The 25,842-nt window shown below is 38.2% G+C and overlaps 3 pseudogenes across 2 annotated transcripts; all 3 read left to right on the top strand.

Moving 5' to 3' along the window:
- Window positions 1-195: 195 nt before the first annotated feature.
- LOC143585918 (isoflavone 3'-hydroxylase pseudogene) lies at window positions 196-1,334 on the top strand (annotated as a pseudogene).
- Window positions 1,335-7,676: 6,342 nt separating this feature from the next.
- LOC143585917 (geraniol 8-hydroxylase pseudogene) lies at window positions 7,677-9,303 on the top strand (annotated as a pseudogene). The gene is made up of 2 exons (XR_013144617.1): window positions 7,677-8,591; window positions 8,683-9,303. The product of XR_013144617.1 is annotated as a geraniol 8-hydroxylase pseudogene (transcript).
- A 1,671-nt stretch (window positions 9,304-10,974) lies between these two features.
- LOC143585916 (geraniol 8-hydroxylase pseudogene) lies at window positions 10,975-12,880 on the top strand (annotated as a pseudogene). The gene is made up of 2 exons (XR_013144616.1): window positions 10,975-11,889; window positions 12,244-12,880. The product of XR_013144616.1 is annotated as a geraniol 8-hydroxylase pseudogene (transcript).
- The last annotated feature ends 12,962 nt before the right edge of the window (window positions 12,881-25,842 follow it).

The raw sequence follows: 25,842 nt of genomic DNA, 5'->3' as shown, positions 1-25,842 counted from the left end.
AGACACGATCAATTCAAAAAGAAAACCTATTAATTGAAACAAAGTCGCAATTTTATTTGATTTTGAAACACGAATGAATTAATAGACAAATTTTATTTGATATGTATCGATCAATTGAAATTTTAAGATCAATTGGATTAATAGATCATGCCAAATCAATTGATCAAACTGAGTCCTGTTAAACATGCAATATCAATGGCTAAAAAAGACGAACATAATGTAAGTAAACATATAACTAGAGTAATTGTGTTATATAGTAAAGTAATTGGGTTTCAATAATAACTCTAACCGTACACAATAATTACTCCAGTTATAAAACTACTATCATAATAAAGATAAATAATATTTTTATATATGAAAATTACTCTACTAACTTACACAAGATAATTACTCTAAATATAAATCAACTATGACTACAAAGTGTAATTGCTTGTATAAATAGAATAATTGTGTATATGACTAGAGTAATTACTTTGTAGTGTGCAATCAATTTATATTTTTTTTCGTAGAGTAATTATTTTATAACTAGATTAATTATTTTTATAAATAGTGTAATTATTTTACAACTAGAAAAATTATCTTATAAGTATATTAATGGAGTTGACTTAATAAGAGTTTTGCCACTATCAAAATCTTTGAGCTTCTTTGATTTGCACGATTTGTAACATCTTATTGTTTGATGTTATATATATGCATATTACTTATCTTATGTCATCATCTGGTTTACTGGAAGTGAATTCAAATTTTCAACTCAGTTTTCAAATTCTAAGTTATATCAGATTTTAAGATTTCTAAACTCGAACAACCAAAAAATTGACCCAATTCACATCCTTGTTACAATGTCAAAGTTAAATAATTAAAATTAATATTATTAATTGCCTATGTGTTCAATTTATCAGGATATAGTAGTTGGAGGAACAGATACATTCTCAAACACAGTTGAGTTTGCCTTGGCCGAGTTAATGAACCAACCCGAAATCCTCAAAAAAGCACAAGAAGAATTAGAAACAGTGGTCGGAAAAGACAACATAGTTGAAGAATCTCACAACAACAAACTACCCTACCTAAATGCCATCATGAAAGAAACTCTTCGCTTACATCCTGCGCTTCCATTGTTGTTCCCCCATTGTCCAACCAAGTCATGCGTGATTGGCGACTACACGGTTCCCAAAGGCGTCCAGGTATTTGTGAATGCATGGGCAATACATAGAGACCCTTTCATTTGGAAAAACCAGTGGAATTTCGATCGGAAAGGTTCTTGGATGGAAAATGGGATTATACAGGCAATGACTTTAGTTATTTCCCGTTTGGGACTGGACGAAGGATATGTGTAGGGTCCGCCATGGCAGAGCGAATGTTTATGTTTGTGCTTGGATCCATCATTCATTCTTTTGATTGGAAATAAAAAGAGGGAAAAAAGCATGATTTATCTGAGAAGTTTGGGATCGTGTTGAAGAAGAAGGTTGCTCTCACTGCTATCCCGACACCAAGGTTGTCAAACACAACATTGTATAAGTGACAAACTTGCAGTGACATTTTATGTTCAGTAAAAGGCATCAATATCTTTGAAACTTACTAGAATTTACTTATCTTCATTTATGCATCATATGTATTATTTTTCTTTTCTTATTTTGAGTGCAAATATTATTAGGTATGTTTGATTAACTGATTGCTTACTTGTATAAACTGAGGAACCTCAAAGTATTGGATGGAGTTAATTGCAGTTTTGACCCCTGTGGTGAAACCCAAAATACAGGATTTAACCCCGTAATAAATTTTTCACAGTAACCCCTGTGGTGGTCAATTTTTTTTGCAATCGGAACGAGGCCGTGAACCCCAAGTTAAAAATCATGTGAAAGGACCCTTATACCACCACCACCACCACCACCACCACCATCATTATCTTTTTATCATCAACTACATAATCAGATGCAAATTTCTCTTTTACACAATTCATCACAATATCAAATGCAAACCCAATTCATTATAATATCAAATGAAAAATCTATGATCCAACACCAATTTAACTAGTTTAGCATCTTCCTCCACTTAACCGTAGAAAACATATCGATTTCATTTCAAAAATTCGATCAATATATAGACTAGTGAAAAGCTAGGATTATTTTAAGACCACTAAGTATTATTTTTCATAACTAGTTTAGGTTATACATTTAACTAGTTATAATCTAGTATGATTTAGTTCTTATATTATATGTATAGTAAAATTATTTAGAGATTGATAAGTTTAAGATTAAAGTTACTCTTATATTTAGTCGCGGTGTGCGTTCATTTACGCGAATTCTTTTACTAAATATAAAGTACCGTTACATTTTGGACATGGTTCAGAGTTGCTATTTATATACATATATATAAATATAATGTGTAGTTTTTCCTTTGAATCATAAAAGTATTATTTCCCTATATAGTATCATCAATCGTCGTGTTGAGTGCTTGTGTGCATGGCGCGGTAATCCCTATAATCACCTAACATGTATGATATACATGGATGCAATTTGTTAGACTTTTGATTATTTAATAAATATGCATCTAATAAGAGCATCTATGTAGTGTAATTATTTGTAAATATCATTTAAGGTTGTACAGATAATACGGGTTGTCACACGTAGTGACCATATCTCGTTCTATTTGTGCCCATACCATATCTCCACTGGTGTTTTCAATTCTATAGCTGTAGAAGGTGATCTATTTATCAAATAGACAGTAGTTGTGGCAGCTTCAACCTAAAAACTCTTGGCAATCCTGAACTTATTAACATACACCTCATTTTATCGCCAATATTCCTATTATTCTCTCAGCAAGACCATTATGCTAAGGTGTACTTGGTACAGTCAAGTGTCTAGCAATTCCATATTCTTTACACAACTAATCAAATTCTTCATTACAAAACTCTAAACCATTATATATTCTAAGTTTCTTCACCATTTTCTCAATATGTGTCTCAACCAATTGCTTCCATTCCTTGAACGAGCATCATTGTTATTCTTAATCATATGCAGCCATAACCTTCTATAATAATTATCTACTATAGATAGAAAATACCTAGCACCACATAAAGAGTCATGCTTGGCTGCCCCCCTCCCCCTCTTTCCCAAGATCAGAGCGTACACAGTCTAAAATGCCCCTGGTGGGATACTTTCCCTGCCAAACCTAACCCTTTTGTGTTACCCTAGCACACAGTTTTCGCATAAACTAAGGTCACAATTCTTAAGATTTCCAAGAACTTGTTGTTTGTTTAACTCAACAAGCCCTTGTACACTTATGTATCCTAGCCTGTTGTGCCATAACAAGGCCGCACTATCCCTATCTTCAGTTGCTATATCTGCAAAACCTAACAACTTAGCTTTACCTTCAAGAAGATAAATGTTGGTATCCTTTCTAATTCCAGGTAAAACAGCCATTAAACCTTTACTTATTCTAGCTTTGCCATCTCTTAAACTAATTTGATAACCATTGTTTTCAAAAGTTCCTATAGATAATGAACTTCTTTTCAGATTTGGCATATACCTCACACCTTTGAGATCAACCTCTATTCCACCATCCATCTTCAATATGACTGTTCCATATCCAATAACTTTACAGGGTATATCATCTCCCAACTTGACTATTCCAAGATCTTCAGATCTTGAAAGAATTCTTTTACATATGTCATATGGAATGAACATCCAGAATTCATTACCTACTGATCTCTTCCATCTTGATTATTAACACAATATACGTCAGCACCATCATACCTATCAGACTGATCATCTGAATGACTATTTTGCCCTTTCGATGTACTGGCCTCTCCATTCTTCTTATGAGTAGTCTCTCTTCAAGTGTTTCTCAAAACTAAACAAGAAACATCTCCTTTTCACTTTAGACTTGGATCTGAATTGATTCTTTTTCTTGAATCCCCTTTGTTCAGGACTCCCTCTTACAAACAAACCATCTTCAGCTTAATCATTGGAATTTGATCTTTTCTTTAGTCCCTTAGAACTCAAAGCAGCCAATGCCTCTTCCATGGTCAAGGTTTCCCTCCTGCACATCTGGGTATCAAAAAATGCTCATACGAAGATGGCAATGATGTAAGAAATATTATTGCTTGATCTGCATCATCCAGTTCCACTTCTATATCTCCAAGATCCAACACTAACTTATTAAACTCATCAGTGTGGTCTTCAAGAGACTTACCAGAAGTCATATGGAAGGTATACAATCTCTTCTTAAAGTATAGCCTATTATCCAAAGATTTAGTCATATACAATGACTCTAACTTTGCCCAAATTCCGACTGCAGTAAATTCTTTGGATATTTCCTAGAGAACTGTATCACCAAGACTCAATATAATTGCAGAATGTACCTTCTCTAAGATGTCTTCCTTCCCTTTATCCGTCAAACCATCCGGCATGTTTGATTCACCCAGTAATGCATCGGAGATGCCCTGATGAACCAATAAAGCGCTCGTCTTGACCCTCCATGGACTAAAATCATTACGGCCATATAATTTCTCGAACTCCTTCATCACCATTGGGATTTTTAATTGCGGAATAACAAATCGTGTTGTTGAAGATCCAACAATCGTGTGCTCTGATACCAGTTGTTGCGAATTGAGTATCTAGAACACTAGAACTAAAACAATCACTTGTATATTATTGATCACGATAATGAATCTTTTATATATCGATCACGATAATGAATCTTTTGTAAACTTAATAAGAAATATATTTTATTATTTAAGCAAGGTAATGATTATATCGAAAAAGAAGGCAAGCGGGCAACAAGCTGCGCCGATAATGAATTAAAAGTGTTTACAAAAGCATAAAGAATGAAAAAAGTAATCAACATTACTGAAAAACTAGCCCTAATATAATCCTAATTCCCAGACAGAGCTGTTAACGAGCCTGTAACATAATCTAGTAGAGAATGTCACCAATGTCCCTGAAACTTCACTTACTTGACACTTCGATCCAAAAGCTTCAGTTACTCTTGACAAGGCCGGCTGGAGGATGGCGCCGGTTGGACCGTCGGCCGGAGCATGCAATTTTTAGGGGCCAAATTTTTTGTATCTATATTTTTTATATATACATTTAAAAATATAAAACTTATAAAATATGAATTGATCTTTACCATCTTAAAATTATTGGGCCCGAAATTATTTTTTATCTATAATCCATTTAATTAAGTTTAAATTATTGGGCCCAACTAAAACTAAAAACTAAAAATAAATAAATAAAAACCCAATACAAAATAAAAAAAATAGCGGTAGATTGAAATTTCTTTTTGGTTCATTCCTTCTTCGAGAATGCTGAACAACGACCAACCCAGCCGACCACCACTGTTGGTTCGTTGTTAACCACCAGGCTCCTTCACGGTTGACCAAGCTAGCCACCAAGGACCAAGCTATTTTTTTTTCCAATGTTAGGACTTAGGAGAGTTTCACGAATCATTGGTTAATTGTTAATTATTACGGTATTTGATTTTAATAATATATTTTTTTATGTTTATTGTTATAACATTAAGTCTCGTTTAAAAAAATTAGCTTATATATTTCGTTACTCGTTAAGGCTATGGGCCTTTTTTTTCAGGCTCGACCAAGGTATTTAAATCCTCGTAGACGGCCCTGCTCTTGAAATAACTTTGGTAGGTTGTCACTTTTACAATTTTACCTCATGAAGTTTGTTGACCATAGTTGACATAACCAGTTGAGACTTTTATTCTAACAACAATCTTTAATTTTTGTTCATGAGTTTGTTGTGTTTGGCCAATAAATTAGTGTTCGTTAAACAAAACCCCAGTTTTAAATTTCAACGGTTCAGCTTTGATCGATTTTTGATATCAAAAACCATGATGAATGGTTTGGCTCACGGTTTAACGTAAAAACCGTCAAAACCACAACGGAGGCACCCCTAATTGTCCAAGAACCATAACTTCCTTTATTTATGTCGGTCAGTAGGTAAAAGTAAGCATGTCTCGTCGATATATTCGAAATAATATAAAACTTTTATATATTAAAAGTTATAAAAGAAAAACAAATATAAGTTAAACTAGTTATAAAAATATAATATTAAAAACAAACAAACAAAAAGCTAACATATCTTTGACTATGCGTTTGATGCTAGCATATCTTTGACTACGTGTTTGGAAGTCTAACTCATCTTTAACCATGTGTTAGGAAATCTAGCGTGCCTTTGACGACGTGTTAGCATCTTTAACCATGTGTTAGGAAATCCAACGCGTCTTTGACGACGTGTTATGCTAACATGTCGTCAAAGACACATTAGATTTCCTAATACATGGTCAAAGATGAGTTAGAGAGGGCCATTTTTGAAAATATTAAGTTTAGAGGACAAAGTTGGAATCTCAATTTGTAGATGGGCTATTTTGGGGATATCCTTGGGCCAGGTTCACAATATGCAATGGCCTACGCAACCAAATAATCTGTTGAATGCAATATAAATGGTATTTTTTTAACCGCAAATTTTATTAAGGCAGTTAGCGTGACGCTAGAAAAAAAACATCCACAAAAACACTATAAAAGAAAATAAACCAAGCTTTCCATCTAATGTTTTTAAGTGGAGATTGCTTTTTGATCCATAGATATCCCAACGATTTTATATCTTTAATTATTTTAGTTAAGCAAACCGGTTTGTTGTCTTCAAAATGCATCGAGAATGAGAGAAAGGTTAAAACACAAAGAGACAAAAATAAGAAGTGTGAGAAGGATTTGTGGTCACACAAAAAAACACTCAAGAAATACTGAAACAAAATAATAAAAAAATCATAACTCAAAATATAAATAAAAAATTAAAAAACCAAAATGTTTCCCTTATCATTCCTGTTCCCGAAAAAAATGCCTAAAAGACACAATGGCGAGAAAAAAAAGACACAAAGCCGAAAATAAACGAACAACACAGTGATAAATAAAAAAAGACACAATATGCCGTAAAATATAATACAATGCCGAAGAAAATATAGCACAATGTTGAATAATATAATACAATATGAAGAAAAAAACACAATTTTATGGGAAAAAAGACAATAAATGACGAAAAAAAACAAAAAAAAAACTCAATGATAAATAAAAAGACACAATGATCTTTTTCCTCTATATTGTGTATTTTTCGAGTTTTTTATTTTTTATTTTATTATTTTTTTTTGTGAACAAGGAAGACAATGAAAACATTTTTGTGTTTTTACATTTTTTCGTTTTTTTTATTAAATTTTGAGTTATGATTTTTAATTAGTTTTTCATTATTTTTTTTAGGTTTTTTTCTATAAATTTTTCTTAGTCTTCTTATTTTTTTTCCTTTTGTCAGAATAACCTAACCCTCGAGAATGATATCATTCCAAATGCAATATAAATGGTCCGCAATACTTACTTATTTAGCAACTTCCTAGATATGCTTCTGTTATGATGAAAGAATTGCTTGTCTTGTTCCATATGTGTCCTCCCCCAATACGTAATTAATTACCAATACACTTCAGGTTGATATATATAGAAAGAAAATTGACTGGTTCTCTTTCATTATAACTAATCCATCATAGATAAGGGTACTTGTGGCCTTCTTGTTAGACTAGAAACTGAACTCATCTAACACTCATTATTTAGCTAAAACAATAACCATTCATCATATCACATTTCATTCTTAGCATCTTTGCACTTACCAGCAACAAAGATGTCCAAACTAGTATTCGCAGCGGTATCCGAGGGAGAGGTTTTAACCACCATTCTCATAATCACCTCTCTAATATCCATATTCTGGCTTGTATGGATATTATTAGCGTCAAAGGATCCCAACCCACCTCTATCACCAGGCCCACGATCCCTACCTCTTGTCGGAAACCTCTTATCTCTTGATCCAGAACTCCACTCCTACTTTGCGGACATAGCCAAAACATACGGTCCGATTTCTAGGCTCTGGCTCGGTAAAAAACTTGGCATCCTCATCACCTCTCCAGCATTGGCCCATGAGGTGCTAAAACTGAATGATATCGTGTTGGCCAACCGAGACGTTCCGGTTGCAGGGAAAGAGGCAACATACGGTGGAAACAACGTCGTTTGGGCTCCGTATGGCGATCAGTGGCGGATGTTGAGAAAGATTTGTGTTCATGAAATGCTTAGCAACCAAGTTTTGGATTCGGTTTACTCTATCCGAAGGAAAGAGGCCAGGAACACTGTGAACTATTTGTACAATAATGTCGGGTTGCCCGTAGACATTGGGGAGCTAATGTTTTTGACAACAATGAATGTGGTTACTGGAATGATATGGGGAGGCTCCGTGAAATCGGGTGATAGGGAGATACTTGGAGCCGAGTTTCGGCAGCTGGTGAGTGAGTTGACAGGATACTTGGGGATGCCGAACTTGTCCGAATTTTATCCGGGTTTGGCTACGTTTGATCCGCAAGGGATTAAGAAGAATATGAAAGTGTTGGCCAAGAAATTTGATGGGATTTTTGAGACAATGATAGAACAAAGGAGGAAAATGAGTGGTAATGAAAACAAGGATTTTTTGCATGTTTTGTTGCAGCTAATAGATGATGGTGATTCCAACCCACAATTCACCATTACTCATCTCAAAGCCGTGCTAGTGGTAAATAACTAAATATCATATCAAATACTTATGTTGTTATAGAAAAATGAAATATATAATTGGTTAAGTTGTTACATTTTTTATTTTTCAGGATATGGTGGTTGGAGGGACGGATACAACCTCAAATGCACTTGAGTTTGCGTTGGCCGAGATGATGAACCAACCCGACATCCTCAAGAAAGCACAAGAAAAAGTGGAGGCGGTGATCGGGAAAGATAGCATAGTCGAAGAATCCCACATCAACAAACTGCCTTACCTATACGCCATCATGAAAGAAACTCTTCGACTACACCCGACGGTCCCACTCTTGGTCCCACATTGTCCGAGTGAGTCATGTGTGATTGGTGGCTACACGGTCCCAAAAGGTTCTAGGGTGTTTGTGAATGCGTGGGCAATACATAGAGACCCTACCGTTTGGAGCAACCCGTTGGAATTTCGACCTGAAAGGTTCTTGGATGGGAACTTGGATAACATGGGTAAAGACTTTAGTTATCTCCCGTTTGGTTCTGGACGAAGGATATGCGCAGGGATTGCTATGGCGGAGCGAATGTTTGTGTTTTTGCTTGGATCCATAATTCACTCTTTTGATTGGGAATTAGAAGAAGGAAAAGAACATGATTTGTCTGAAAAGTTTGGGATCGTGTTGAAGAAGAAAGTTGCTCTCAAGGCAATCCCGACACCAAGATTGTCAAATCCAAAATTGTATGAGTGAGAATCTTGGAAGTGACGTAATATGATCAATCACAGCTATTAGCATCCATACATCCCGCAAGAATTTAGTTATTAACATATAAATGTATTATAAAACATGACAAATAATATTAACAAGTATTTTCACCTCGCGTTGTTGGTTCTATACAAATCAGTATATATAGTCCATTACCATAACTTCCTTTATTTATTCAATCCTTTGTTCTTCACGATCTGTCTCACTTTTAGCGGCGAGCAAGAAACGGTTCGGAAACATCAGAGCCGAGGAACCAGAACATAACCAGTGTATGAGAACCGTGTGTTACCATACGGCTTTCGATTCTCAGTTTTTGCAATAAACGGTTCCGGGTAGAACCAACGGTTCAAGGTGTGGAACCGAAGAACCGAGGCATTGAAATTTATAATTTTATTTTTTTAAGGGGCTTTTTATATTCACTTTTCAAAATGTCTAAATACAAAGAGACGCGCAATTGTTAAAACAACGATCGAACTTTTCTTACTCTCTTGCAAGTGTTTGATCTCAATCTTAATCACCATCTCCTGCATGTGTTCATTTAGATTTCTTTTTGTTTACCGAAACCTTTAATTATTGCTACTTTTGACTTGACATTTTAAACTTTGAAGTTTGAATGTTGCTAATTTTTGTTTGTTTGATTTAATTTAGTTTTTTATCATTGTAATTTGCAAAGTTTTTACAATCCATTTGATAAATAATCGATTGAACCGGTTCTGACACAGAACCGATTAGTGAGAACCGACTTTACCGGTTCTAAAACCAAACAAGTTTACTATAATAGAGTTCTGTTCTGATTCTATTTTTCATCCACTTTCGGTTACGGTTCGATTCTCATGGTTCCGAACCGTTAGACAGCCCTTCAATTGGTTATATTTAAAAACCGTAACCAGTCTTTCTTTTCTTCTATTTTTCCCCATTTTTTAAGTCTGTTTTGTGCCCCTCTATCACCATTACGTGACCCAACTTGGACCGACCCATCTACCCCACTTTCATTATTTTCCACACCGAATCATTAATGTAAAAAAAAGCCATCCTTTAATTGGAAATCTTAAGAGGACATCCTTGGGCCAAGTTCACCAAAACTATATATAGCCTACGCAACCAAATAATATGTTGAATGCAATATAAATGGTGAACGAGAAATTTCATTAAAACAATTAATGAAACGTTAGAAACAAACAACCACAAAAAGATTATAAAAGAAAATTAAACCAATCTTTCCATCTAATGTTTTTAAGTGGGGATAGGTTTTTGTTCTATAGATATCCTAACGATTTAATATCCTTAATTGTCGTAGTTAAGCTGCAAACCGGTCTGTTCTCTAAGATTAGATCATTCATAGTCTTCCGAATACAATATAAGTGGGCTCCAATATTTAGCAACTTGCTAGATATGCTTCTGTTTTGATGAAAGTGGTCCATATGTGTCCTCCCCCCAATACGGAATTAATTGCCAACACACTTCAAGTTGATATATATACAAAGAAAATTGATTGGTTCTCTTTCATCATAACTAATCCTACACTAGATAAGGGCTCGTGTGGTCTTCTGAGAGCTAGAAACTGAGCACATCTAACACACATTATTCAACTAACACAATAACCATTCATCATATCACATTTCATTCTTAACATCTTTGCAATTACCAGCAACAAAGATGTCCAAACTAGTATTCGCCGCGGTATCCGAAGGAGAGGTTGCAACCACCATTCTCATAATAACCTCTCTAGTATCCATATTCTGGCTTGTATGGATATTATTAACATCAAAGGATCCCAACCCACCTCTACCACCAGGCCCACGACCCCTACCGCTTGTCGGAAACCTATTATCTCTTGATCCAGAGCTCCACTCCTACTTTGCCAATGTAGCCAAAACATACGGTCCGATTTCAAGACTCTGGCTCGGTAAAAAACTTGGCATTCTAATCACCTCTCCAGCATTAGCTCGTGAGGTGTTGAAACTAAACGACACCATCTTTGCAAACCGGGACGTTCCGGTTGCTGGGAAAGAGGCAACATACGGTGGAAACGACATAGTTTGGACTCCGTATGGCGATACGTGGCGGATGTTGAGAAAGATTTGCGTTCGTGAAATGCTTAGCAACCAAGTGTTGGATTCGGTTTACTCTATCCGAAGGAAAGAGGTCAGGAACACTGTGAACTATTTGTACAAGCATGCAGGGTCGCCGGTGGACATTGGGGAGCAGATGTTTTTGACGGTGATGGATGTGGTTGCCGGCATGATATGGGGTGGTTCGGTGAAATCGGGAGATAGGGAGATACTTGGAGCCGAGTTTCGGCAGCTGGTGAGTGAGTTGACAGGATACTTGGGGATGCCGAACTTGTCGGACTTTTATCCGGGTTTGGCACCCTTTGATCTTCAAGGGATTAAGAAGAATATGAAAGTGTTGGCCAAGAAATTTGATGGGGTTTTTGAGACAATGATAGAACAAAGGAGGAAAATGGATGTGGATGAAAACAAGGATTTTTTGCATGTTTTGTTGCAGCTTGTAGATGTTGGAGACTCCAATCCACAATTCACCATCACTCATCTCAAAGCCGTGCTTATGGTAAATATCAAACACTTATGTTGTATTAAGCATTGGTAATTCCAAACTATGTTCACTAGTTGGTGAATATACAGGGACCTAAGTTGACAAATCAGTCAAGTTGGTTTAGTTTCTTAATTGTAATATGATTTATATGGTAATGTCTTAATTGGTCACCAAGTTAGGGTTATATTATTATAAATATATAGTAATTGGTTAGAGGTTTTAGATGTGTGATCAATATATAGAGATCTATTGTAACAAGTTTTTGAGTCAATTTTCTCTTGCAATAATAAAGTGTTTGATCAATCATACGCTTGAAGTATTCAGAAAACGTAATTTCTAAATGGTTAAGTTATATTTTCAAATTTTCAGGATGTGGTGGTTGGAGGGATGGATACAACTTCAAACGCACTCGAGTTTGCCATGGCCGAGATGATGAACCAACCCGAAATCCTCAAGAAAGCACAAGAAGAAGTAGAGGCGGTGGTCGGGAAAGATAACATACTTGAAGAATCCCACATCAGCAAGCTGCCTTACCTATATGTCATCATGAAAGAAACTCTTCGACTACACCCGACGGTTCCACTCTTGGTCCCACATTGTCCGAGTGAGTCATGTGTGATTGGTGGCTACACGGTCCCAAAAGGTTCTAGGGTGTTTGTGAATGCGTGGGCAATACAAAGAGACCCTACCGTTTGGGACAACCCGCTGGAATTTCGACCTGCAAGGTTCTTGGACGGGAACTTGGATAACACGGGTAAAGACTTTAATTATCTCCCGTTTGGTTCTGGACGAAGGATATGCGCAGGGATTGCCATGGCGGAGCGAATGTTTGTGTTTTTGCTTGGATCCATAATTCACTCTTTTAATTGGGAATTGGAAGAAGGAAAAGAACATGATTTGTCTGAAAAGTTTGGGATCGTGATGAAGAAGAAAGTTGCTCTCAAGGCAATCCCGACACCAAGATTGTCAAACCCAACATTGTATGAGTAACAATCTTGGAAGTGATGTAATACGATCAATCAGACCTATTAGCATCCATACATCTAGTAAGAATTTAGTTATTAACATATAATTGTACTAGCTTTTAGCCCGCGCGTCACGCATGTTACTTTTAGTTTTTTTATATTATATTATAAATATATATTTTTCTTGTATGGTGTGTTTATATATTAAAACTAAAGGTTAAATGAATGTATAAAGTATTTTATGTTTATAGTTGGAGTTAAATTTTAGATTGTCTTTTTTTTTTTACGTTTATATAGACTTGTTAGAGTTGTTTGATGATGCGGAATGTATATGCTGTTTAATGGATCACCTCAAATGGTTTCTCATGGATCTATCAATTAATTCCGCATAACATTTTGTTGTTTGAGTTTTTATTTTAGGTTTGATAGTATATTGGGCTTTGATTCAAGTAATGGATTTGAATTTGTCAAACTCAAATACACTCTCACATCTTTTTCAAATAAGCAAGTCAATTTTTTTGTTTTCTTGTAATATGTGTTTTCATTTTATTTTCTGAAGAGTTATTATATTTATTACTTTTATAAAGTTTACTTTGTGATTTTCTTGTATATATGTTTGTGTGAGCTTGTTTTATTAGGCTTTCTTGTATATATGTTTGTATGAGCTTGCTCATATTCATATCTATCTAAAATGGGTAAGATGAATATTTGGTTTTGTTCTTGTTTACGGTTTAATTTCATTTTGGGGAGAAGAATTATTATATTTTTTACTTCTAGAATAACAAGCAAATGGTTTCATAAATCTCCAAGTTTGTTCGTTTGTCATAGTTTATACCTGTTAAAGAGAGGGTTTGGTTAGATCGTATTGGTTATTTTGTTTTTTGTTGTAGTTTATACCTAGTGTAGTGAAGATACACAAAGGGCATGATGGGAATTCTATTGGTTATTAAATTAATAAGCTGCAAACGCAAACAGTGCATATTGCTTTCTTTACCAGAGCCAAACTAACATGAATACGCAAGGTAATGTCCCAACCCAATCAACATTAGCCACAAATGTAAGTAAGCAGTTCAAGCAATAAAAAAATTGTACTAAAATAATAACTGCATGAGACAGAAGTATGAAAAAAAACGAATAAGGAATAAATTATTAATTGACACAAAGGGAACTGGAAAATTTTATTTAATGGTTTTTTACATTAATAAAGGTGCGGCTTCAATAATGCATATCACATTACTATTACTATTACTAATATATATAAAAGAGAAGTTTGACGACGCTGGACTATGATTGGTCCATTTGGCAAGATTCCATTAGACCAAGTTTTTTTTTTTAAAACTTTGATAATTATATTTCTAATTATCTTTGTTATGTTTGTTTTTTATTAGTTTAGTTCCAATGCCAATATACCGTAACGGATGTGATAAAAACTGACGTAATTTGCGTAGACTTAGCGCATTTTGTTTTAGTTATAGTACCGTAACGAAACTGATCGAATGACAATTTTTTTTAGTCCGGTTTTATAACGAACGTGAAAAACCCAACCAAATTTGCATAGACTCACCGCCAGGGACCAACAACGCTTGGGTTTTACTAACGCTCGAGTTTCACCGACCAACGCTATCCCAATGTTCCATCTCAATTTTTATAACTTTTTTTTGTTAGTTTCCGTACAATAACACATGTAACAGAAACTGACCAAATTCACGTCAACTTACCGCCTCAACACTTAGAACCGGTAATGCTTGTGTCTTACCAACGTTCGGATTTACCAACCTGCCCGACGCAACACGGCGGGTAAAAAACTAATTATGAATATTTACCAAATTTGGCCACAATGCAAGCATGTTAATGAAGACATTAGGTTAGAAAGAAACAACTTAACAAATGATGAGAAGTCAAACTGCTTACTGACATGGAAACCGTTAATCAGAAAGTAATGACAATAAATGTGGCGGATCCAGAACGTTTATTCAGTTGGGGTAAAAATAATAAAGAAAAAAGAGTATATGTGGAAAATTTGTTCTTTGTTCAATTGTGCAATTTGTCTTTACGATCTTTACTGTCGAAAAATATCTCTCAACCGTTACGGTTGCAACAGGCAAACTAACGCTAGCTTAAATAATTGTGATGTCAAAGGAATGAACCATACGAGTTCAAAGTTAACAAATCTTTCATCTTTTTGCACGCAACTAACATAGAAAAATGAACCATACGGGTTCAAAGTTGCCATGAAGTAACTTTGTGTCACACCCTCAAAATCCACTAACGGAGTTTTACCGTCAGAGGGTGTGAACTGGCAGGATCGGAATCATTAGTTATAACCAAACCAAAGAAAAACGTTTAAATGAAAGTAAATGCGGAAGCGTAAAACCTTAATTCAAAAGTTGCGTCACGCAGGACGACTTAAAAACCAAAAGTAACTGTTTAAGTTTAAATTTGCAGAATAAAAGTGTTTTCAATAATGCATGCTCCTAAACCGCGCGCCCGCCTCGGCTACCTGAGAATAACATACTAAAAGTGTCAACACAAGGTTGGTGAGTTCACAAGTAAGATAAGATAAATTGTTTAGCGTTTTGCGTAACCTCGTTACGACGTTTAAATGTTGCGTAACCTCGTTACGGCGTTTGAGTGTGTAACCACGTTACAACGTTTACGTGTTGCATTACCAGATAGTGTTATGTCAAATTATATATCGATAGGTAGCTAATCTATACAACAAGTATTGCTAAGTGGTTCGCGACCGAAGCTGACTGTTTATCAAGTGCCCGTCACCAGGTCCTCCAGACCATGGTATGTGTTAGCCCAAATTTACACCCACTCAACCTCCAGTTGAGCTATAACGTCGGGTGGGGTTTGTCAAACCCAGTAGTACTACCCAAAAGTGACTCGCTATTCCAAATATTAACCGGTCCGATGTGTGGGACTTCAAGTTGTTACAAATGCCGCTTAGCCTTTACAAGTGATATATAATTTATAACAAAATCTTTCATATGCGTTTATCTCAGAAAATATGTTTATCGGAGTATGTTATCTCCCCCAAGTGAAAACGTTTGAAAGCAGTTTAAGAGTGGGGTAAAGTGAACTCACTGTTTGCGAAGAATATCCGATCTAGATCACCGAGTGATGCGCGTCGTAGAAAACTCTCTAGCGTTCTAAAACAACAAGGAGATTTTCTAAGTATCGGAACGTTTAACGAGTCTCTAGACTCGGCACATAATACCTATGCACGTAACATGTTTCGTTTGTGTATTGTGTGTGACTCTACAAGTACAATCGTGATACGACATATGAGTGAGCAATTACTTCCGTGTCATGTGTTAATAACCTACTTACTAGCAATAATTCCCGTAAGGGCAATTTGGTCAACAAACAAAGACTAACTAACCAATATTTCCCGCAAGGGTAATTTGGTCAATTCATGGCAATCAACTAGCAAATATTTCCCCGCAAGGGTATTTTGGTCAAAATTACAACAATTATATAGAAACTACCATATTTCATGCATTCCTATACAACTCAGCAGCTAGTTTCGTTATGACAGAATTTCTACTTGAAAGATTGTACTAGTTCACCGATTATAATGTCTCAATTAATTCACCAAAAATTACCACAGAAACATACATGTCTTAGGTTTCCAGAACATATTTTATCTTATTTTTATTCCATATAGATTGCTCACAATGATCAAAACATTACAGCTAACTTATATCAGCCAGATTCATGCACATCAGAATGTTATTTGCAATTCCCGTTAAACGAAAAATCCAATAAATGCAAGACCACTTGGGTTTGGTTCCTAACTCAGTGAGTCAACTTCCAGAAGTGGAACCAACCCAATTGGTCTCGTGGTTCATGAGATATAATATTTACAATATAACCTAACAGCAGGTCTAACAGCTCAGCTTTGCATCACGTTTTTGTAAAATCATAAAAGTATACTTCTACTTATCCAAAAATTACGAATTTATACTTTATAGAAACTAGACTCAACCTAGTTTACTGCAGTACCCACAATCTCAATCAATTTTCACGTTTACACTTCGTTACAGTCAGTTAAACATCGTATATACATTCTGTCCAGAATCTGTTCACATCAAAACTCAACATAACCATAACCTATGAACTATCATGCATCCATATAACCTTCTAGATACTATAACTACTATCCATGCATATCAATCATACCATACATACAAGATTAGGGTTTGTGTTCTAATTCAAATCAAAGACAATCAATGAATCATGTAACAACATCAAGAATCATATTAATCTATCATCCAACTATCAAGAATCATATTAATCATATAACACCTAGAATCGGCTGAGTTAGGGTTTGCATACAACTCATTAAACATCAAAATTACACAACAAGGAGGTAAGGGATGATCAAGTATACCTTCCTAGCACCTAGTTCTTGGATTAAACTCTTGATTTGATGTGTGTGTGTGGAAGATTGTGGACGGCAGCCGTGAGTAGGGAGGAGCAAGGGGCCGATCGGGTTTTTAATAATAATAATAATAGTTAGGGTTTAGAGTTTATGTTATATTTATAGGCCAACAAGTTACATTCTAGTCCCTAAACTTCCAATTGTTGTTTTTCTCTAGAACATTCCATCATACTTGAACAATAAGTTAACATGACCATACTATTATCACATAGCACATAATCCTAACACATAATAATCATATAATTAGTGTCTTGACGTTTGTCGTTTATTTGTCAATCGTTTGCGTTAACTCGTTTGCGTTTCGGTGCAAATCCCGAAAGACTACACATGTAGTAAGTGTTAAGCGTCATTTAAACCCTAGTTTAAATGTAATGAAGTGTGCGTTAAAGATTCAACAATCTTAAAGTTTGAATTGACGGAGTTGAGTTAACGAGGTTAACCTGAAATTGACGATTGTCACATCATTCCCATGTTAAAGAATTTTCGTCCCGAAAATTGAGTCAAGTCGTGATGAGAGCCTGAAAAAGTAAGAAAAATTTTCAGTTTGTCATATCATCCCCTAGTAGAAAGAAATTTCGTCCCGAAATTTAGTTCATACCTCCGGTGATGTTTGACGGTTTGCCGGGTTTCGCGGTTTCCGGTGTTTGGTTAGCCCTTCAAAAAGGTGAGGATACTTTTTCATCATTTGATCCTCGCGTTCCCACGTGAACTCCGGTCCACGTCTCGAGTTCCAACGAACCTTAACGATTGGAATTTTGCTGTGTTTGAGCGTTTTGGTTTCCCAATCCAAAACCTCGACTGGTTCCTCAATGAACCGTAACTGTTCATCAACTTGTAGTTCCTCCAAAGGGACTACTTGGGTTTCATCAGATAGGCATTTCTTCAAATTTGATACGTGGAATACATCGTGTACGCCACCGAGTTCTGTTGGTAGATCCAGTCGGTACGCCACCGGACCAATGCGCTCAGTTATCCGGTACGGACCAACATATCGCGGGTTAAGTTTGTTTCGCTTACCAAAGCGAACCACACCTTTCCAAGGTGAGACTTTGAGTAACACTCGATCGTTTACTTGAAATTCGAGAGGTTTTCGGCGCTTGTCGGCGTAACTCTTTTGTCGATCTCGTGCTGCTGCCATGCGATTTCGGATTTGAACAATCTTTTCCGAAGTTTCGAGTACCAGTTCCGGACCAGTGATTTGGCTATCACCCACCTCTGCCCAGCAGAGTGGTGATCGACACTTCCGTCCGTACAGCGCTTCAAACGGCGCTGCCTTAATGCTTGCGTGGTAGCTGTTATTATACGAAAACTCTACCAAGGGTAAATGGGGTTCCCAACTTTTTCCGAAATCTAAGACGCATGCACGCAACATATCCTCCAGGGTCTGAATAGTCCGTTCACTTTGCCCATCCGTCTGAGGATGGTATGCGGTACTCATATCAAGACGTGTGCCCAGTGCGCTTTGCAGCGACTTCCAAAAGTGTGAGGTAAAACGAGAATCTCGATCGGAAATGATCGAGACAGGCACTCCGTGTCTCGACACTACTTCCTTCATGTAGACACGAGTCAGTCTTTCCATTTTGTCTGTTTCTTTAATCGCTAAGAAGTGTGCCGATTTAGTCAATCGGTCAACGATCACCCAGATGGTATCGCATCCCGTCGGTGTCTTAGGCAAACCCGTAATAAAGTCCATTGAGATTTGTTCCCATTTCCACATTGGGAGTTCCGGCTGTTGCAGTAGACCAGATGGTTTCTGGTATTCTATCTTGACTCTGGCACAAGTCAAACATTTGCTCACGTAGGTTGCAATGTCGGCTTTCATGTTCGGCCACCAGTAAAGTTCCTTTAAATCATGATACATTTTATCTGAGCCAGGGTGGATAGAATATCGGGACTTATGAGCTTCGTCCATCACTAGGGTTCTCAACTCTCCGTATCGTGGAACCCAAATCCTGTTCTCAAAATATCGGACCCCGTCCGACCTGGTTTCAAGTTGCTTGCTCATGCCCCGCATGAGTTCCGATGGAAGATTATCATCTTTCAAAGCTTCCAGTTGCGCATCGCGAATCTGATCGGGTAAACTGGCATGAATCGTGAGTTGCAATGCTCTCACCCGTCTGGGTTTATCTGATTCTTTTCTGCTAAGGGCGTCGGCCACCACATTGGCCTTGCCAGGGTGGTACTTGATGGCACAATCATAGTCTTTAAGCAGCTCGACCCAACGACGCTGTCGCATGTTCAGCTCTTTCTGATCGTAGATATGTTGGAGACTCTTGTGGTCGGTGTAAATGGTAAACTTGGTACCGTACAAGTAATGCCTCCATATCTTAAGAGCAAACACTACAGCTCCGAGTTCCAAATCATGGGTCGTGTAGTTCTTCTCGTGAACCCGTAGTTGTCTAGAGGCGTAGGCTATAACTTTCTCAAGTTGCATCAGCACACAACCGAGACCTTGTATAGATGCGTCACAGTGTACCTCAAAATTTTCCGTTCCCTCGGGGAGGGCTAAAATAGGGGCGCTACAAAGCTTGGTTTTCAACAGTTGAAAAGCGGATTCTTGCGCGTCACCCCAGTTGTACTTAGTGCCCTTGTGAGTCAAAGCGGTTAGGGGTTGAGCAATCTTTGAAAATCCCTCGATGAAACGCCGGTAGTAGCCGGCCAGTCCTAGGAATTGTCGCACCTCAGTCGGAGTCTTAGGTGCTTCCCAGTTTTTGATGGCCTCTACCTTACCGGGATCGACATGGATACCATTCTCGTTTATCACATGTCCTAAAAAGTGAACCTCTCGAAGCCAAAATTCACATTTCGAGAGTTTAGCATACAGTTGTTCCTTCTTCAGCAGTTCCAGAATTATCCTTAAGTGTTCGTCGTGGTCAGTCTCGTTCTTGGAGTAGACGAGAATATCATCGATGAAAACAATCACGAACTTGTCGAGGTACGCCTTGCATACTCGATTCATGAGATCCATAAATACGGCTGGTGCGTTGGTTAGGCCAAAAGGCATAACCGAAAACTCGTAGTGACCATACCGTGTTCTGAAAGCCGTCTTTGAAATATCTTCTTCGCGCACTCTCAGCTGGTGATAACCGGATCGTAAATCGATCTTCGAGTAGTAACTCGATCCCTGAAGCTGGTCGAACAAATCATCAATTCGGGGTAAAGGATAACGGTTCTTGACCGTCACCTTGTTCAATTCCCGGTAGTCGATGCACATCCGGAAAGTCCCGTCTTTCTTTCGGACAAACAAGACAGGGGCTCCCCAAGGCGATGAGCTAGGTCGGATAAAACCTTTATCCAACAAATCCTCCAACTGGGTGGACAACTCCTGAAGTTCCGCCGGTGCGAGCCGATACGGGGCTCGTGCTATGGGTGCTGCACCGGGTGTCAACTCGATTTGAAATTCGACTTGACGAATGGGAGGGAGTCCGGGCAAGTCCTCCGGGAAGACTTCTGGAAAATCTCGCACAACCGAAATGTCTTCAATTCGTTTCTCCTCCACAAGTTTCTCAACAATCTGCGCCAGAATTGCCGGATGACCCTTTCTTAAATACTTCTGTGCCTTCATAATGGTAATGATGCTGGTGGTCATGCCGCTTCTCTCGCCTCGGACCGAAATGATCTCGCCTGAAGGGGTGGTAATATGGACGATCTTATCATGACATATAATCTCCGCTCGGTTCTCCGATAACCAGTCCATGCCGACAACGACATCGAAACTACTAAGCGTAAAAGGAATAAGGTCGATGTCAAAGACATGACCTGACAATTTCAACTTACATCCCGCAAGTATATGAGTTGTTATTACAGTTTTACCGTTGGCTAATTCAACAGGAAACTTAGCGTCTAACGGGGTTGGAGTAAGGTTTAAAAGTTGGCTAAAGGCCTTTGACACAAAACTCCTATCAGCTCCAGTGTCAAACAAAACAGAAGCAAAACAATCGTTTACAGGGAACTTACCAGACACCACATGCGGATCTCTGCGGGCTTGACCTGATCCAATCACAAACGCTCTTCCTTTGCCATTTCCTCCACCGTTACTGCCACTCCCATTACCCCCGTTATTGTCGTTCTGTTTCAGCTTGGGGCAGTCCTTCCGGAAATGACCTTCCTGTCCACATTCATAACATCCCTTAGTCATCATCGGTGGCTTAGGAGCACCCTTCGCCACAAGGTCAACTCTACAATCCTTCGCTTGGTGACCTATCTTTCCGCATCTTTGACACTTGACACGGTCACACTGCCCAACATGGTGAAAGTTGCACCTATTGCACTTTGGATGTTTCCCAGCATACCCGCTCGAAACCTGCCCGTTACCGTTGTTGTTGTTGTTGTTGTTGTGATTCTGAGTGTTGAAACTCCGAGTAAATTCGGGCTTCCGGTAGTGTTGCGGTGGGAGGTTTGAGGATGAAGATCTGGTGTTGTCAAACTTTCTTTTCCCGCTGTTCGGGTTGCTGTTGTTGCTGTTGCTGGCATGGTCATTATTCGGGTTGTCACGGGCTTTTACAGTCGAACCCCTTGGTGGTAACGCACCCTGGGTCACAGCCTGATCCGTTAGTTTGTGAGCCAAACGGATCGCTTGTTGGATCGTGGCTGGTCTGGAAGACGTCACCATACCCTGAATCTGTGGTGCCAACCCATCAATGTACATCTCTATTCTTTTGCTCGGCGGATCCACCATCCGCGGACACATCACTGCCAACTCGTGCGAACGAGTGGTGTAGGCTTCAATCTCTGAACCCACCATTTTCAATGACCAAAACTCCGACTCTAACTTCGAAATTTCTTCCCTCGGACAGTATTCCTCTCGCATCATGTTTTTGAACTCCTCCCAGTTCATCGCGTTTGCCAGTTCCAAGCCAAGGATCTGGACGTTCGAATTCCACCAAGTGAGGGCGGAATCCTCGAGTGTCCCAGCAGCAAACTTGACCCTATTGGCATGGGGACAGTTACACATCTCAAAGGCCGACTCGGCCTTCTCAGCCCAACGCAGGAAGCCTATAGCTCCCTCAGTGCCCTTAAACGTACTGGGCTTGCAGTCTAAGTAGTTCTTGAAGGTACACGTTCCGTTTGGACCTCCTGTTTGATTCTGATTGTGTGCAGCCAAAGCGGCAGCAACATGGTCATTCAGCAAGGTTTGGAGTTCAGCTGCAGTCATGCTGATGTTACCTCGTCCTCGTCCAGCGTTTCTTCCGGCCATTTCCTAGAATCACAGTATAAAATGTTAAACATGAATTTTTCTTTCATATACAACACACCATACATGTAATAAAAGGTAGGTAAGAAAAAAAAAATCACATCACAACCACATATTAGTCTAAATAAAAATTTTTGATTAAAACCATTGTATTCGCTACAAAGTATTTCCAATCAATCCTTAAAATCGTAGAAAAATAATAGTTTGGATGGAGACAACCCCTCCATCTAAGTGTCATCATCACTAGATGTCGTCATCTGAGGACACCTCTGAATGTGCCTCCTCCTCAGCCGGTTCCTCCTCCGGTTCTTCTTCGGGTTCCTCCTCGGGATCTTCCTCGGGATCTTCCTCAGGCTCCTCTTCGGGATCTTCTTCAGGTTCTACTTCGGGTTCTACTTCAGGCTCTGCCTCGGGCTCGGCCTCAGGTTCTGCTGCGTTCTGATCGAGTTGCGTTTGTAGGATATCGCAACGTTCTAACGCTATTTCCGTTCGGGTCCTTGCTTCTTGGAGTTGTTCTTGCAAGTCTATCATCTCGGCTTGCATCTTCATCATAACCTTGGTTCGTTGTTCACTAGTCTCTTGCATTTCTTTCATTGCCGTTGTCATGCGGGCAATCTCCTCTTGAGTCTCGGTTCCATCTTTAAACAGTCTAGCAACATTTTCTCTAGTGTAGCGCATGTAACCCACATCACGCTCCAAACAAGAAACGACAGCTGCGAGGACTCGCTCCACAGGTTCGGGTATAGGTGGTAGAGTGTTAGGGTAAGCAGGGTGGTTCGGGTGAGGCAATGGGGGAACTTGTTCACGGTAGACCATACGTCTGATCATGTTGGGGTACCATTCCCAGCTAACGTTGTTGTCATACAAGCCTCCGGATAGGCGGTACCTCTTCGGTGCAGGAGCTTCGAGTTCCGGGACTACGTGGGGTGGCGAGGCAGTAGGTAACTGCGGTTCCTTCCCGTGAGAATGTGTCATCGAATCGGATGATGATGAGGGTGGCGTCGACATTTCTACAGGTATGCCGTGTATATGCGTGCGTATGAGTAAAGGAGGTAAAGAAATAAGATTTCAAGACTACACAAACCTATGCAGTGCGTATTATTATAACTAATGGGTCGTCGCGGTTATAGTCTAGTATGCATGCGGCTTCTAGTTCGCTATAACCAATGGCTCTGATACCAATCTGTCACACCCTCAAAATCCACTAACGGAGTTTTACCGTCAGAGGGTGTGAACTGGCAGGATCGGAATCATTAGTTATAACCAAACCAAAGAAAAACGTTTAAATGAAAGTAAATGCGGAAGCGTAAAACCTTAATTCAAAAGTTGCGTCACGCAGGACGACTTAAAAACCAAAAGTAACTGTTTAAGTTTAAATTTGCAGAATAAAAGTGTTTTCAATAATGCATGCTCCTAAACCGCGCGCCCGCCTCGGCTACCTGAGAATAACATACTAAAAGTGTCAACACAAGGTTGGTGAGTTCACAAGTAAGATAAGATAAATTGTTTAGCGTTTTGCGTAACCTCGTTACGACGTTTAAATGTTGCGTAACCTCGTTACGGCGTTTGAGTGTGTAACCACGTTACAACGTTTACGTGTTGCATTACCAGATAGTGTTATGTCAAATTATATATCGATAGGTAGCTAATCTATACAACAAGTATTGCTAAGTGGTTCGCGACCGAAGCTGACTGTTTATCAAGTGCCCGTCACCAGGTCCTCCAGACCATGGTATGTGTTAGCCCAAATTTACACCCACTCAACCTCCAGTTGAGCTATAACGTCGGGTGGGGTTTGTCAAACCCAGTAGTACTACCCAAAAGTGACTCGCTATTCCAAATATTAACCGGTCCGATGTGTGGGACTTCAAGTTGTTACAAATGCCGCTTAGCCTTTACAAGTGATATATAATTTATAACAAAATCTTTCATATGCGTTTATCTCAGAAAATATGTTTATCGGAGTATGTTATCTCCCCCAAGTGAAAACGTTTGAAAGCAGTTTAAGAGTGGGGTAAAGTGAACTCACTGTTTGCGAAGAATATCCGATCTAGATCACCGAGTGATGCGCGTCGTAGAAAACTCTCTAGCGTTCTAAAACAACAAGGAGATTTTCTAAGTATCGGAACGTTTAACGAGTCTCTAGACTCGGCACATAATACCTATGCACGTAACATGTTTCGTTTGTGTATTGTGTGTGACTCTACAAGTACAATCGTGATACGACATATGAGTGAGCAATTACTTCCGTGTCATGTGTTAATAACCTACTTACTAGCAATAATTCCCGTAAGGGCAATTTGGTCAACAAACAAAGACTAACTAACCAATATTTCCCGCAAGGGTAATTTGGTCAATTCATGGCAATCAACTAGCAAATATTTCCCCGCAAGGGTATTTTGGTCAAAATTACAACAATTATATAGAAACTACCATATTTCATGCATTCCTATACAACTCAGCAGCTAGTTTCGTTATGACAGAATTTCTACTTGAAAGATTGTACTAGTTCACCGATTATAATGTCTCAATTAATTCACCAAAAATTACCACAGAAACATACATGTCTTAGGTTTCCAGAACATATTTTATCTTATTTTTATTCCATATAGATTGCTCACAATGATCAAAACATTACAGCTAACTTATATCAGCCAGATTCATGCACATCAGAATGTTATTTGCAATTCCCGTTAAACGAAAAATCCAATAAATGCAAGACCACTTGGGTTTGGTTCCTAACTCAGTGAGTCAACTTCCAGAAGTGGAACCAACCCAATTGGTCTCGTGGTTCATGAGATATAATATTTACAATATAACCTAACAGCAGGTCTAACAGCTCAGCTTTGCATCACGTTTTTGTAAAATCATAAAAGTATACTTCTACTTATCCAAAAATTACGAATTTATACTTTATAGAAACTAGACTCAACCTAGTTTACTGCAGTACCCACAATCTCAATCAATTTTCACGTTTACACTTCGTTACAGTCAGTTAAACATCGTATATACATTCTGTCCAGAATCTGTTCACATCAAAACTCAACATAACCATAACCTATGAACTATCATGCATCCATATAACCTTCTAGATACTATAACTACTATCCATGCATATCAATCATACCATACATACAAGATTAGGGTTTGTGTTCTAATTCAAATCAAAGACAATCAATGAATCATGTAACAACATCAAGAATCATATTAATCTATCATCCAACTATCAAGAATCATATTAATCATATAACACCTAGAATCGGCTGAGTTAGGGTTTGCATACAACTCATTAAACATCAAAATTACACAACAAGGAGGTAAGGGATGATCAAGTATACCTTCCTAGCACCTAGTTCTTG

The sequence above is a fragment of the Bidens hawaiensis genome, unplaced genomic scaffold (genome assembly GCF_021521415.1).
Source record: "Bidens hawaiensis isolate Kalapana, Puna unplaced genomic scaffold, B.hawaiensis_p1.1 tig00034227_1, whole genome shotgun sequence".
Classification (NCBI taxonomy): domain Eukaryota; kingdom Viridiplantae; phylum Streptophyta; class Magnoliopsida; order Asterales; family Asteraceae; genus Bidens; species Bidens hawaiensis.
This window is presented reverse-complemented; position numbering and strand designations above follow the sequence as displayed.